Raw genomic sequence first — 13,019 nt, forward strand, 5'->3', positions numbered from 1 at the left:
ACATCCCTGATTAGGCCACTGCAGGTATCTTCTATTCCGTCTCTTCATCAACGGAAAATCCTGATAGTAAATGTATCTACTTCTAGTAGCATTTCTCTCTCTAATTTTGAGTTTTTAACTGAACAATTGAATTAAATGATTGATGTAATGTTCAAAATCACCACTATGGCTGAAGCAGTCAGTCCAAGTTGGAGTAAAATTTATTATTGAATCACGTTTCTCTACTGGCTTGATTTTTTTTTAAATTTCAATGAAACGCTCATTCTTTGAATGGTAAAAAGAACGAGTTGTTTAATTTCCTATCAGCTAATAACATATATATAGCAGTTATTACTGAAACCTATTTGAAACCTGGATCTAAACTCAAAAGAGATCCAAACTTGTTTATTGTAATGATCGACTGAATGGAACATGTGGTGATGTTGCAATCATCATTCATAGGCATATAAAACATCAACTTTTTTTTGTCATTTGAATCCAAAGTTTTTGAAGAAACACAGCTTGCTACTTTCATAACTGCTTATTTTCCTTGTCCATGCACTAAGTAGCAAGTTAATTTGCTTCAAAATGGCTTGTGGATATAAACTCTAAATAAGTCCATTTTGTTTGTCATTGGTGAATTTAATGCCAAACATCGTGCATGGAATAATTCGCAAAACAAGGGCAGAATTTTATTTAATGAGTGATCTTATTTAATGAGTGATCTTCATGATGTTTCTCAATTCATTCATTTATTTATTTCAAGTAGCGTAAGGTTTAACCTTTTAAATGACTACCTTCGGCGACACATTACAGATTTAACATAAATAATAATTTCACATTTTATAATTAGTTACATCGTGTACAATAAAGTCTTATATAATACTATCTACTCCAAAAATTCAAACATTTTTCCTAGAAAGCTGTTTCTGATGTTTCCCGTTCAATAGAACGGGGCAAACTGTTTCAATTTACTATTCCTCTAACAAACATTGAGCTAGCATATGTTAACGTGCGATTTGCTGGGATTATCATATTTTGCGAGCGCTGCACGCGAAATGGCACAAGTTTTTGAAACAGGGCGGGTGGGTTTTTAATCTTTATCAGTTTTCACAGAAACATACAGGATCGATATGTGTAAAAGTTCTGAAACGGACAGCCAAGGAGGTTCTTTTGGTTCGCACACAACAATTAAGTGCTACGCGGAGCCGATTCATGTTTTCTGCACCAGGATAACGGACACCCCGGGTGACCGTTCCACGAGTGACGGACTGCTTCAAGCGGACGACAACGATCAACACCAACCAATGAGAATATATACTAAGGTGTGGAAGAAGAAGCAATGGCTATGTATTAGTAAAGAGAAAAAATGCAAACAAAAATAACTACGTCACTAATTTACACGGCTTCTTATGGGAGCTCGCTCGCTTGTAGTTGTGAAACATTTTGCACCGTACACGGATGTCACGCACACTAAATGTCTTCTTCCTCACCTCGGTATATATTCTCATTGAACACCAACCACTCATTCAAGCGAATCAAACTTCATACCAAACGGACGAGAGAATCATCAATCAATCGAGTCGGCATTTGTTTGTTCTCATCAGCTTCACGCACCAGCCGGCTTGTCTAGATCGAACCGAACAGCGCAGCACAGCAGCCAGCGATCAACAGCCTGCTAGCAAAAGGGAATTGGAAAACATTCGTTTTCGGGCGGCAGTATGTTCGCTCTCGCATCGCAGTCGGCGTTATCGTTGGCTGCTTCACTATTCACTATTGTTCGCCTTTGATCGCATAGCAGCAAACAGCCGAGAGCAACGGTAGGCATGGTATAGTTATCTGATGCGCACTGCTTCTCTTGTTAGCTACCTCTATCATTGTATCATTACCGTACTGCTTGCACCTATATAAGGTTCAAGCGAATGAATGTATTTTTAGTGTGCTTATCATATCCCTCACCGAGCAGGAGCACTGCGTCTCGGTGGGGAACAATAAAGGGCTATTCTCATTGCGCCGTGCCGGGCCGGGGCCGAGACTTGTCCGGGGCCCGACCGGGTTATGTTTTGAATATCTTTAATGTGTTTTATATGTGAGCGTTCACACCAAAGCCACCGTGCCGGGCCCGGGGTTAAACCGGGGTGTTACCGAGCTGTCAAAAAATATCGTCGGCAACGATATTTGGGACTCTCCGGTGGATGCACGGCTGGCAGCATATTATTTGCTATGGGTGTGTAGTTGTGAGTTCTCTGTGCATTACCAATATGAAGAGAGGTGACAGATTTGTTTTCATTTATGTTATTTATCAACGTTTGTGAAAAAGGATGAAACGCACCGGAGAAGGGTTTTGCATTTTTTTGTGATAACTTTGTTTCTTAACTTAACGACCCTACTGGGATAGAGCCTGCGGCGAGTATAGTATTCCATAAGCACGAGTGCGCAAATTTGATAAAATTCAACCAAGTCGAAGTTTTTTCAGTTCCATTTGAGATCATAAACAACTGTGCAAAATTTGTGTGCAATCAGTAACTGTTTTAGCTACGGTGTTGGTTTTGTGGTTGAAATTTGGATTTGCAAACATTTTAGATCATTTTTAGGAATCAAGTTCGTTGCGGTATGCGACCATCGGATCATATTAGGATGCTACACATTACTCTAACAATTCCGTAGAGAATCGTCTCCAGAATTATTAGGAAACGACCTAAGATTCTCCAGGTGCTTCCAGAGGGGGATTCCAGAGGGAATCTTCCAGAAGTTACTTAATGGATTCCTCCTGAGGTTCTTCGTGAATTTCATCCAGAAGTTTATCCAGGGATTCTTCAAGGAATTTTCCAGGGATTTGTAAAGGAATTCTTCCATGAATTCCTTCAGAGATTCCTTCAAGAGTTCCTTCAGGAATTCATCCAGGTGTTTCTTCAGGAATTTCTCCAGAAGTTCTTTTAGTAATTCTTGCTGAGTACTTACATAAATTCCTCCAGGAGTTCCTTCAGGAAGTGCTACATGAGTTCCTTTGGGAATTCCTTCAGGAGTTCTTTCAGGAATTTTTCTAGAAGTTTCTTCGGGAATTCCTCCAGGAGTATCTTCTAGAACCCCTCAAATAGCTCCTTCAGAAATTTCTCAGGAAATCCTCCGGAGTTTCCTTCAAGAATTCTACCAGGAATTTCTCCATGAATTCCTTCGAGAATTCTTCCAGGATGTCCTTCAGGAATAACTCCAGGAAATCTTTCAGGAAAAATTTATTCAGGGGTTTCTCCAGGGTTTCTTCAGGAATTCCCTTAGAAATTTTTCCAACAGTTCCTTCAGAATTTCTCCAAGAGTTCCTCTAGGAAACCCCTAAGGAATTGCTCCAGTTTCTAAGGGATTCCTCCAGAAATTCTTTAGGATTTCCTCCAAAAGTTATTTCAGGAATTTTTCTAGGAGTTTCTTCAGGAATTCCTCCAGGAGTATCTAAAGGAATTCCTTCAGGAAAATTCTCCGAGTTTCTTCAGGGATTCCTCTAACAGTTCCTTCAGAAATTACTCCCGGAGATCTTCCAGGATTTCCTCCAAGGTTTACTTCAATAATTCCTCAAGGGGTTCCTTCAAGAATAATACCAAGAGTTTGTTCAAGAATTACTCCAGGAGTATCTCCAGGAATTTCTCAAGGTGTTCTTTCAGTAATACCTCGAGTGGTTTCTTCAAGAGTTCCTTTAGAAGTTTCTACAGGAATTCTTCCAGGAGTTCCTTCAACAATTCCTCACGGAGTATCTCTAGGAATTCATACAGGAGTTCCGCCAAGAATTCCTGTAAAAGTTTCTCCTGAGATTAGTCCAAGAGTTTCTCCTGGTATTCATCCAAAAATTCCTCCAGGCGTATACTTCCAGGATATGCTCCAGGAAATCCTTCAGGAATTCCTTCAGGAATTTTTCCAAGAATTCCTTCAGAAATAGCATCCAGAAGTTCCTTCAAGACTTTCACCAGGAGTATACCCAGGTGTACCTTCAGGAATTCCTCCATAAGATCTCTCAGGAAATTCTCCAGGGTTTTCTTCCTCCAGAAGATCCTTCAGGAATTCCTTCATGATTTCCTTCAAGAATTGCTTTAGGAGTTCGTTCTGGAATTACTACAGAAATTTTTTCAGGAAATCTTCGAGGATAAACTTCAGGAATACCTCCAGATATTCCATCAGAAGTTCCTTCATGAGGGAATTCTTTCCAGGGCTTAGGTATTCTCCCAAGAGTTCCTTAAGGAATTCCTCCAAGAGTTCCTTTAGGAAATCCATGTGTTTATTAAGAAATCCTCCAGGAATTCTACAAGATATTTTTCAGGAGTTCTTTCAATATTTCCCCCAGGAGTTTCTTCACGGATTCCTTTAGGAGTTTATTCAGGAAATCCCTCCAGGAGAATCTTCAGATATTCCTTTAAGAGTTCATTCAGAAATTTCTCCAGGAGATCTTTCAGGAATTTTATTACGAGTTCCTTCAAAAATTCCTCCAGGAATATCTTCAGGAATTCCTTCAGGAGTTCCTTCAGTAATACCTCCACGAGTTCCTCGAGGGGTTCCTTCAGGAATTCTTCCAAAAGATCCTTCAGAAATCTCTCCAGGAGAATTTCCAGGAATTCACTCAAGAGTTCCTCCAGTAGTACTTCCAGGATTCCCTCCAGGAATTCCTCTAGGAGTTTCTTCTGGGCTTACTCCAGGAGGTCCTCCAGGAATTCCTCCAAATATTTCTTCAGGAGTTTCTTCAGAAATTTCTCCAGGAATTCTTCCAGGGGTTCCTTCAGGAATTCTACCCTCCAGGTGTTCTTTCAGGACTTCCATCAGGAGTTCCTCCTGGAATACCTCCACGACTTTCTTCAGGAACTTCTTCAGAAGTTCGTTCAAAAATTCCTCCAGGAGTTCTTCTGGACTTCCTCCAGGAGTTCCTTCAGGAATTACTCAAGAAGTTGCTTCACGAGTTCCTTTAGCAATTCCTCCAGGAATTCCTCAGTAATACCTCAAAGAGTTCCAAAAATTGAATTTCCTTCAGGAATTCTTCCAAGAGTTCTCTCAGAAATTCCTCCAGGAGTATCTCCAGGAAATTCTGTAGGAGTTGCTTCAGTAATAGCTCAAGGAATTTCTTCAAAAGTTCCTACAGGATTTTTTTCCGGGCTTTCCTTCAGAAATTCCTCCAGAAGTATCTCGAAAAATTTGTCCAGGAGTTCCTTCAGTAATACCTTCAGGAATTCTTTCAGGAATAGGAGTTAAGAGTTCCTTCAAGAATTTCTCCAGGAATTTGTTCAGGAATTCCTCCAGGAGATTCTTAGAAATTCATCCAGGAGTTCATGCAGGTATTCCTTCAATTATTACTCTAAATATTCCTCCAGGAGTTACTACAGGAATTCGTCCAGGTTCATTTTCAGGAATTCCTCCAGCAGTAGCTTCAGGAATTTCTCCAAAGGTTCCTTCAGGAATTTCTCCAGGAGTTCCTCTATGAATTGCCCCAGAAGTTCCTTCAAGGAGTATCTCCAATAATGTGTCCAGGAATTCTTTCAATGATACTTTCAGGATTTTTCCTGGAGTCTTTCTCTAAGAGGTCTTCCAGTAATTTCTCCAGGAGTTCGTTCAGGAATTCGTCTAGGAGTTTCTTCAGGAATATTCGCAGGTTTATTTTCAGGAATTCTTCCAGGAGTTCCTCCAGAAGTTCCTTCAAGGAGTATCTCCAATAATGCGTCCAGGAATTCTTTCAATGATACTTTCAGGATTTTTCCTGGAGTCTTTCTCTAAGAGGTCTTCCAGGAATTTCTCCAGGAGTTCGTTCAGGAATTCGTCTAGGAGTTTCTTCAGGAATATTCGCAGGTTTATTTTCAGAAATTCCTCCACGAGTTCTTCTGGACTTCCTCCAGGAGTTCCTTCAGGAATTACTCCAGAAGTTGCTCCACAAATCCCTTAAGCAATTCCTCCAGGAATTCCTCAGTAATACCTCAAAGAGTTTCAAAAATAGAATTTCCTTCTGGAATTCTTCCAATAGTTCTCTCAGAAATTCCTCCAGGAGTATCTCCAGGAAATTCTGTAGGAGTTGCTTCAGTAATAGCTCAAGGAATTAAAGTTCCTACAGGATTTTTTCCGGGCGTTCCTTCAGAAATTCCTCCAGGAGTATCTCGAAAAATTTGTCCAGGAGTTCCTATGTAGTAGGCTATGGTGAATGATTCTATAATTAAGCAGGCTATGACTATGACAATTGACAAAACTAAGACCATTATTGAATAAACCATTGAAAAGAGTACATCGTTGTCTTAATATTCCCTACATCATCAGAAGTGGGATTACCCAACAAGATGTTTCTACGTAGTCAGAAGACCTCTGAAGAAATACAATGTTCCGGATTCAATCCAACCGAATCAAACCAAAAAAATGTCGCTGAAACTCGACTAGCGGAATCCGTTCTTGGGGATGGAATTCTCGCCCAGTGTGAAAGTATTAGCGACTCAGCGGAATTCATTCTAGGGGATGGAAATCTCCCTCAAATTCAAGATACAACGCGTGTAGCAATCTCAGGTAGACAGCAGCTTTCGTCAGAGAGAAGATCGGGAGATTCTACAGCAATAACAATGAATGCATTTGGAAGGCCAGCATCGGTGGCACCTGTATGTTCCAGTCAACAACCCGTTATCACCGTAGTTGAAACATCAAATTCTCAAGCTATACAGCCATTACGCCCTGACGAACTTTCTTCGATGTTGCCGACGTTTTCTGGTTACAATCATGAAGATGTGAATCATTTTTTGAAGACTTTATCCAACACGAAGCAAGCACTCAATGTTAATGACCAGACAATGAAAATCGTATTATTCAAGCTACTGAAAGGAAAAGCCCAGTATTGGTTGCATTCAAACGCGGATTTTATGATGAAAAGCTATGAAGAACTGACTAAAAATTTACAAGCCATGTTCACCATCAACGTCAATGTGTACCATTTGAGAAGCCAACTTGCAAAAAGAACCTGGTCCGGAAGAGAATCATTTGAAGAATACTACCAATCGAAATATTTAATTGCACAGAAGCTCAATTTACCGGAGAAAGAACTGGTTGAATATCTGGTAGAAGGTATTGAAAATCAAATTCTTCGAAATCAAGCCAGGATTCAAAATTTTCAAACAGTTCAAGAGGTATTGCAAGCATTCCGATTGATACGACTTGATCCAGCGCCAGCACCAGTGAGGAAGTGGACAAAGCTTTGCTTTTCGTGTAACCAACCCGGACATTTTGCGGCAGATTGCAGAGCTTATCGAGGAGATGATATCAACCAGATGAAACACATGCAAACAAACAGTAAATTTGGAAAATCAAAACCAAAAATGAACGACAAGACTATACACGCCTTAGAGGACAACGATTTGAAACAATATGACGGACAAGATAAATGTGACGGTTTGGTAAATTTTAGACTAATCGATAATTGTACAAATTTAAAAGCTCTTTTTGACACAGGAAGTCCGGTCTCACTGATACGCCGAGGTTTGGTTAAAGCAAAAGATATTAAACAAGTAAATAATTATAAAAGTTTTCGGGGTATCGGTGGGAAACGGCTCAAAATTTTAGGATTATTCACCAACAAAATTTTTATTCAAAACATTGTTTTCAGTATTGATTTCTATGTAGTCCCGGATAACGTTTTAAACCTTATTGATGCAATCATTGGAAGAGATGTCATCATGCAACCTTGTATACGGACGATAATTCAAAATAATATCAAAATTTACTCAATTGATCCTGGTAATTTGAAAGCTGAACTCCCTGAACATAAGGTATATAAAATTAATAATATTAACTCCAACATCCTTGATAATATGAAAATTGGAAATATATCAAAAGATCATTTGGCAACATTTTCTGAAATTTTTCGAAAAAAATATCTTGATTATGTTAAACCATCGAAGCCAATTCATGAGTACGAGATGTTAATTAATTTAAAGAAAGGAGTGTAGTATATCTAGATGAGTTATGGCAAATAGTGTTGCCTTAAACAATAGTTAATTGTACTGTGAGTTGCTATAGAATTAATTATAGCAGTTAGGTTGCTCAGCACATGCTGACTTCCGTTCGGTCTCTTTCCTGACTGACCGTCGACCAGTGCAGACGCACAGAAGAAATCGTTAGAATAATAAATTAATCAATTAGCAGTTATTAAAGTACAGTCTCGCGTGTGTTTTCATTACTTCCTCCCAACATTTCAAGTTGGCGACGAGGATAAAAAGTGATTAGTTGCGCGTTGTGTGTAGGTAGTGAAAAAAAAAATCGAAGTGAAGAACCGGTCGGTAACACGTGTTCGTGAACATAACCTCACATTCGATTAGTCGTCATGGCGAATGAGGCAGGTGAATCAAGTGGTGCAGTGAAATTCGAAGCTGGCGGCGTAGTTCCTGTCGTTCGTGCTGGCATGTTTGGCCAAATCGAGCAATATGTCGTGGGTGAAAATTTCGAGGAGTACATCAACCGGTTGGAGATGTTCTTCTTGGTGAACGACACGCAGGACAATCGAAAAGTCCCCGTGTTAGTCACAGTCGCTGGTCCCAGTCTGTACACGATCGCAACCCGATTGTGTGCTCCGGAAGATCCTCGTACAAAGTCGTACGCCGATCTAGTCAAGCTCCTAAAGGAACACCTTGGCCCCACCACTAACGTCGTCGCAGAGCGGTACAAGTTTAGGAAGTGTGAGCAGCTTTCGTCCCAAAGCATCACCGATTTCATCATAAGCTTGAAAGCGACCGCGCAAACATGTGAGTTTGCTGCATTCCTGTCGGATGCACTGCGAGACCAGTTTGTCGCTGGTATTCGTGACCAGAGTCTCCGGAAAAAGTTACTTACTGAACCGGGCCTAACCTTCGACAAAGCATGTTCGCTAGCTCGAAGTTGGGAAGCGGCTCTGAGTCAAAACAAGGAGATGTCAACCCAATCGCCGCAGAAAATCGGAACGTTTCGGAAAGAAGTCCACCAGAAGCTTAAAGTCAAGCGAAGCAACCCAGGAAAGGAGGAGAGCAAAACAAGTCGTCCGTGTCAGCAACCATCGAAACCATGCTTTCGGTGCAATCGTCTCCATGATCCAAACACGTGCCCAGCGCGGAGCTGGACGTGCTATTCGTGTGGAAAGGAAGGTCACGTGTCAACATGCTGTCGATCGAAGAATAAGCAAACCAAGAAGCCCGGAGGAAGTAATCGAGTCGCTGAGATGTCCGAGGCCGTCGAGGTTCTACGCCTGAACATGCTCGGTGGTCCAGTGGAAGCAGCAGCGTCCACGTTGTCGTCGTCGTTCGAAGCCAAATCAGCAGAGGAAAAATGTCAGTCTAGCGTCATTCTGGCAATCCTGGAGCAGGCAAGCAGTGGTCCAACTCCCAGATCGTTAAACAAGTTGGATTCGCCGGAATTCGTGTCGCTGGAATGCGATGGTCGTCGAATTGAATTCGAAGCGGACTGTGGCGCGTGCCGCAGCGTAATTTCCGCAGATACGTATCGCAAATTCTTCCCAAACCGTAAGATTAAAGGTACCTCATTGGAATTTGTATCCGTTTCAGGTCAGCGAATCAAACCGCAAGGTACGCTAGAGGTCAGCGTTACCGCTCCGTCCGAAATCCATGGTCGTCTGGAGCTGGTAGTAATCCGGACCGACAGAGAAGTCAACCCGTTGCTTGGTCGTGACGGTCTCGATCTGGTATTCCCGGACTGGAGAAGAATATTTTCTGGCAAGTCTGTGGGTAAGTTCGAACATTCCTTCGAATCAGAACTCAAAACGCGTTTTCCAAGAATAGTTAGCGAGTCCGCGAATAACGTAATTACCGGATTCACCGCGGAGATAGTTTTGAAGCCAGATACTAGTCCCGTTTTCCATAAAGCGTATTCAGTCCCATTCCTACTTCGTGAAAAAGTTGAGCAGGGCTTAGAGAAGTTAGTCGAAGATGGTATTTTAGTCCCCGTCCGATCGTCGTTGTGGGCGAATCCGATCGTAGTAGTCCCCAAGAAAGATGGTTCCGTTAGGATTTGTCTCGATGGAAAGGCCGCGTTGAATCGTTACACCACCGTCGAACACTATCCTTTGCCACGTGTCGACGATATTTTAGCAAAACTTGCCAATTGGAAGCTATTTTGCAAAATTGACTTGTCGGGAGCGTATCTCCAAGTGCAATTGTCTGAATCGTCTCAAGTGTTATGTACGATTAACACCCACAGTGGTCTTTTTCGTTACACGCGTATGCCGTTTGGTATTACATCTGCCCCCGCGATTTTTCAATTCATTATGGATCAAGTCTTGGACGGTTCCCCTGGAATTGCGTACCTGGATGACATCATTGTTGGTGGCGCAACAATTGATGAGTGTCGTCGTAACTTGTTTATGGTGCTTCAAAAGTTGAACGACCATAATGTGCGAATCAACGTTCTTAAATCGAGCTTTTTCAAAAGTGAGATTGATTACGTTGGATATGCTATCACGTCTGATGGTATTCGTCCTAGTAACGCGAAGGTAAAAGCTATTTTGGACGCTCCTCCCCCACAAAATGTGAATCAGCTCCAAGCATACCTTGGACTGCTAAACTATTATCACCGTTTTCTTCCGAATCTTTCGATTCATCTTCGTCCGTTGTACAATTTGCTACAGAAAAATCGAAGATTTCAGTGGTCGTCTGAATGCCAAGTGGCATTCGAGAAAACGAAACGGTTGCTGGTAGAAAATGATCTACTTGAACCCTACGATCCCCTAAAGCCGATAACGTTAGCAGTCGATGCTAGCCCATATGGCGTGGGTGCAGTTTTGTCCCATGTTGTCGGCAATGTCGAAAAACCCATTTCGTTCGCTTCATCTACACTGACCCCTGCACAGACCAACTATGCTCAAGTGCACAAAGAAGCACTCGCTGTGATCTTTGGAGTCACCAAATTTCATAAATACATTTATGGTGCCAAATTCAAATTGGTAACTGATAACACAGGCATAAAAGAGATTTTTAACCCGTCAAAAGGCATATCTGCCATTGCCGCTGCTAGATTACAACGGTGGGCTCTAATTCTCGCCAGTTACAGTTACACAATTGAACATCGTCCTGGAAAATTTATGCACCATGCAGATGCACTGTCGCGTCTACCATTACCGAGTCTAGCAGAAGTAGAGCATACAGATCTAGGGCTTAATAGTGTGTCTTCGAGTGGTCAAGAAGTAGTTAATATTGACGTCGTCCGTACTCATCAGAAATCTGATCCAATTTTGACCAAAATTTTCGCATTCGTGTCACATGGTTGGCCTAGCAATGTCGATCCTTCGTACAAACCGTATTTTCTAATAAGAAATCACCTAGGCATCGATAGGGAAGTGTTATACTTCGATGATAGAGTTGTTGTCCCGGATAGTCTGAAGCTGGCTGTAGTAGAACAGTTACATTCAAATCACGACGGAGTTGTGAGAATGAAAATGTTAGGTCGAATGTATGTCTGGTGGAAAAACTTCGATAAGGACATTAATGAATATGTTCAGAAGTGTCTCGTGTGCCAAAAACGACAATCTGTCCCTAAGGAAGTCGTTGAGTCGAAATGGCCAAAATGTGAACGCCCATTCCAAAGGCTTCACATGGATCTATTTTACTTTGAGGGTCACACGCTACTGATAATAGTCGATAGCTACTCAAAGTACATAGATGTTCGCCTACTAAAAGGTTCAAACAGTCTACAGTTGATAGAACAGGTCGAATCGTTCTTTGCTAGTTTCGGAATAGCCGAAGAAATTGTCACCGATAATGGTCCCCCCTTTAACTCCGAACTGTTCGTGAGATTCTTGGAAGTGAATAGTGTCACAGTTTCCAAATCTCCACCTTACCACCCCCAATCCAACGGGTTGGCCGAGAGAGGTGTAAGGACAGTCAAAGATGTGCTTAAGAAGTACTTACTTGACGATAAGCAACAGTCGCTTTCGATTGGTAGGAAGATTAATCGTTTCCTAATCAACTACCGTAACACCCCTTCTTCAGTTACAAATCGTACGCCGTCGTCCATGGTGTTTGCGTATACGCCGCGTACGCTGACGAACATGGTTAACCCACAGAGAACAGACATAGAGGCTCGAACAAAATTCCATCAAAATCATGTGTAAAGGTTTGAGTCAATCATCAGCGCCACCAACGCAGACAGTGCGACATACAAACTCGTTTCGACCACACGATGGCGCTAGTAAACGTCAACATTCATTGGCACACAAAGCAACGCTAGCGACAAGTGGCAATTTTTTATGGTGACACTAGCGCCAAAATGTAAAAAGCGGCAAAATTGAAGCTCCTTTATTCTGATCACAGCGCCGCGTAACAGGAGCATAACGACATACTTTAAAAGGTCCCGTACAAAACTTTACACACGCTGACGATTAAAGATGAACGTCTGTTCTCTGTGCTTAAGGTTAGTTTGAAAAATCATGCCAAGATTACTACCATCGCAGGTTAGCCCAATATGGTTTCCATCAACTTTTAAGTCAGGAAAAATTAGATTGTCTTGTCTTGGTACACCAAACAGCAAAGCTTTGCTTTTGCTGTGATTGATCCGAAGGTTATTCCTCATGGCCCAACGATGTAGTCGTGTCAGATCTTCATTAACAAGGTTAATTCTGTGGTTAACCCTCGTAAAGTCGAGTTAGAGTCCGTGTCATCAAAACCTGTAGTACGAAATAATGATGATCGAATCATTCAATCCCCACCAGAAATAAGAAATACTTACCGTGCTGGTGATAAGGTATTGTACCGTAATCACTTCAAAGATTTAGTCCGATGGATACCCGCGATAGTTTTGAAAAAACTTAGTCCACTCACGTATTTAATAAGCTTGGAAGGAAACGTTCGAATGGTACACGCAAATCAAATCCGTGTATCAGACTTGTCAGATGTATTCCATCCTACCGTGCCGATCGCTCAGCCAGTGCAACAACGAATCGTGGAAAACGAGCAAAGCAACAAACAAGTCAGTGCGCCATCTGTGGGTTCGCGCGAGAACCTAACTCAACCGGCAAGCAATAGCTCATCGCAGTCGACGAAGCAGGCAGGCAAAAAGAAAAAGCA

This window comes from Aedes aegypti, chromosome 3 (assembly GCF_002204515.2).
Source record: "Aedes aegypti strain LVP_AGWG chromosome 3, AaegL5.0 Primary Assembly, whole genome shotgun sequence".
In the NCBI taxonomy this organism is placed as follows: domain Eukaryota; kingdom Metazoa; phylum Arthropoda; class Insecta; order Diptera; family Culicidae; genus Aedes; species Aedes aegypti.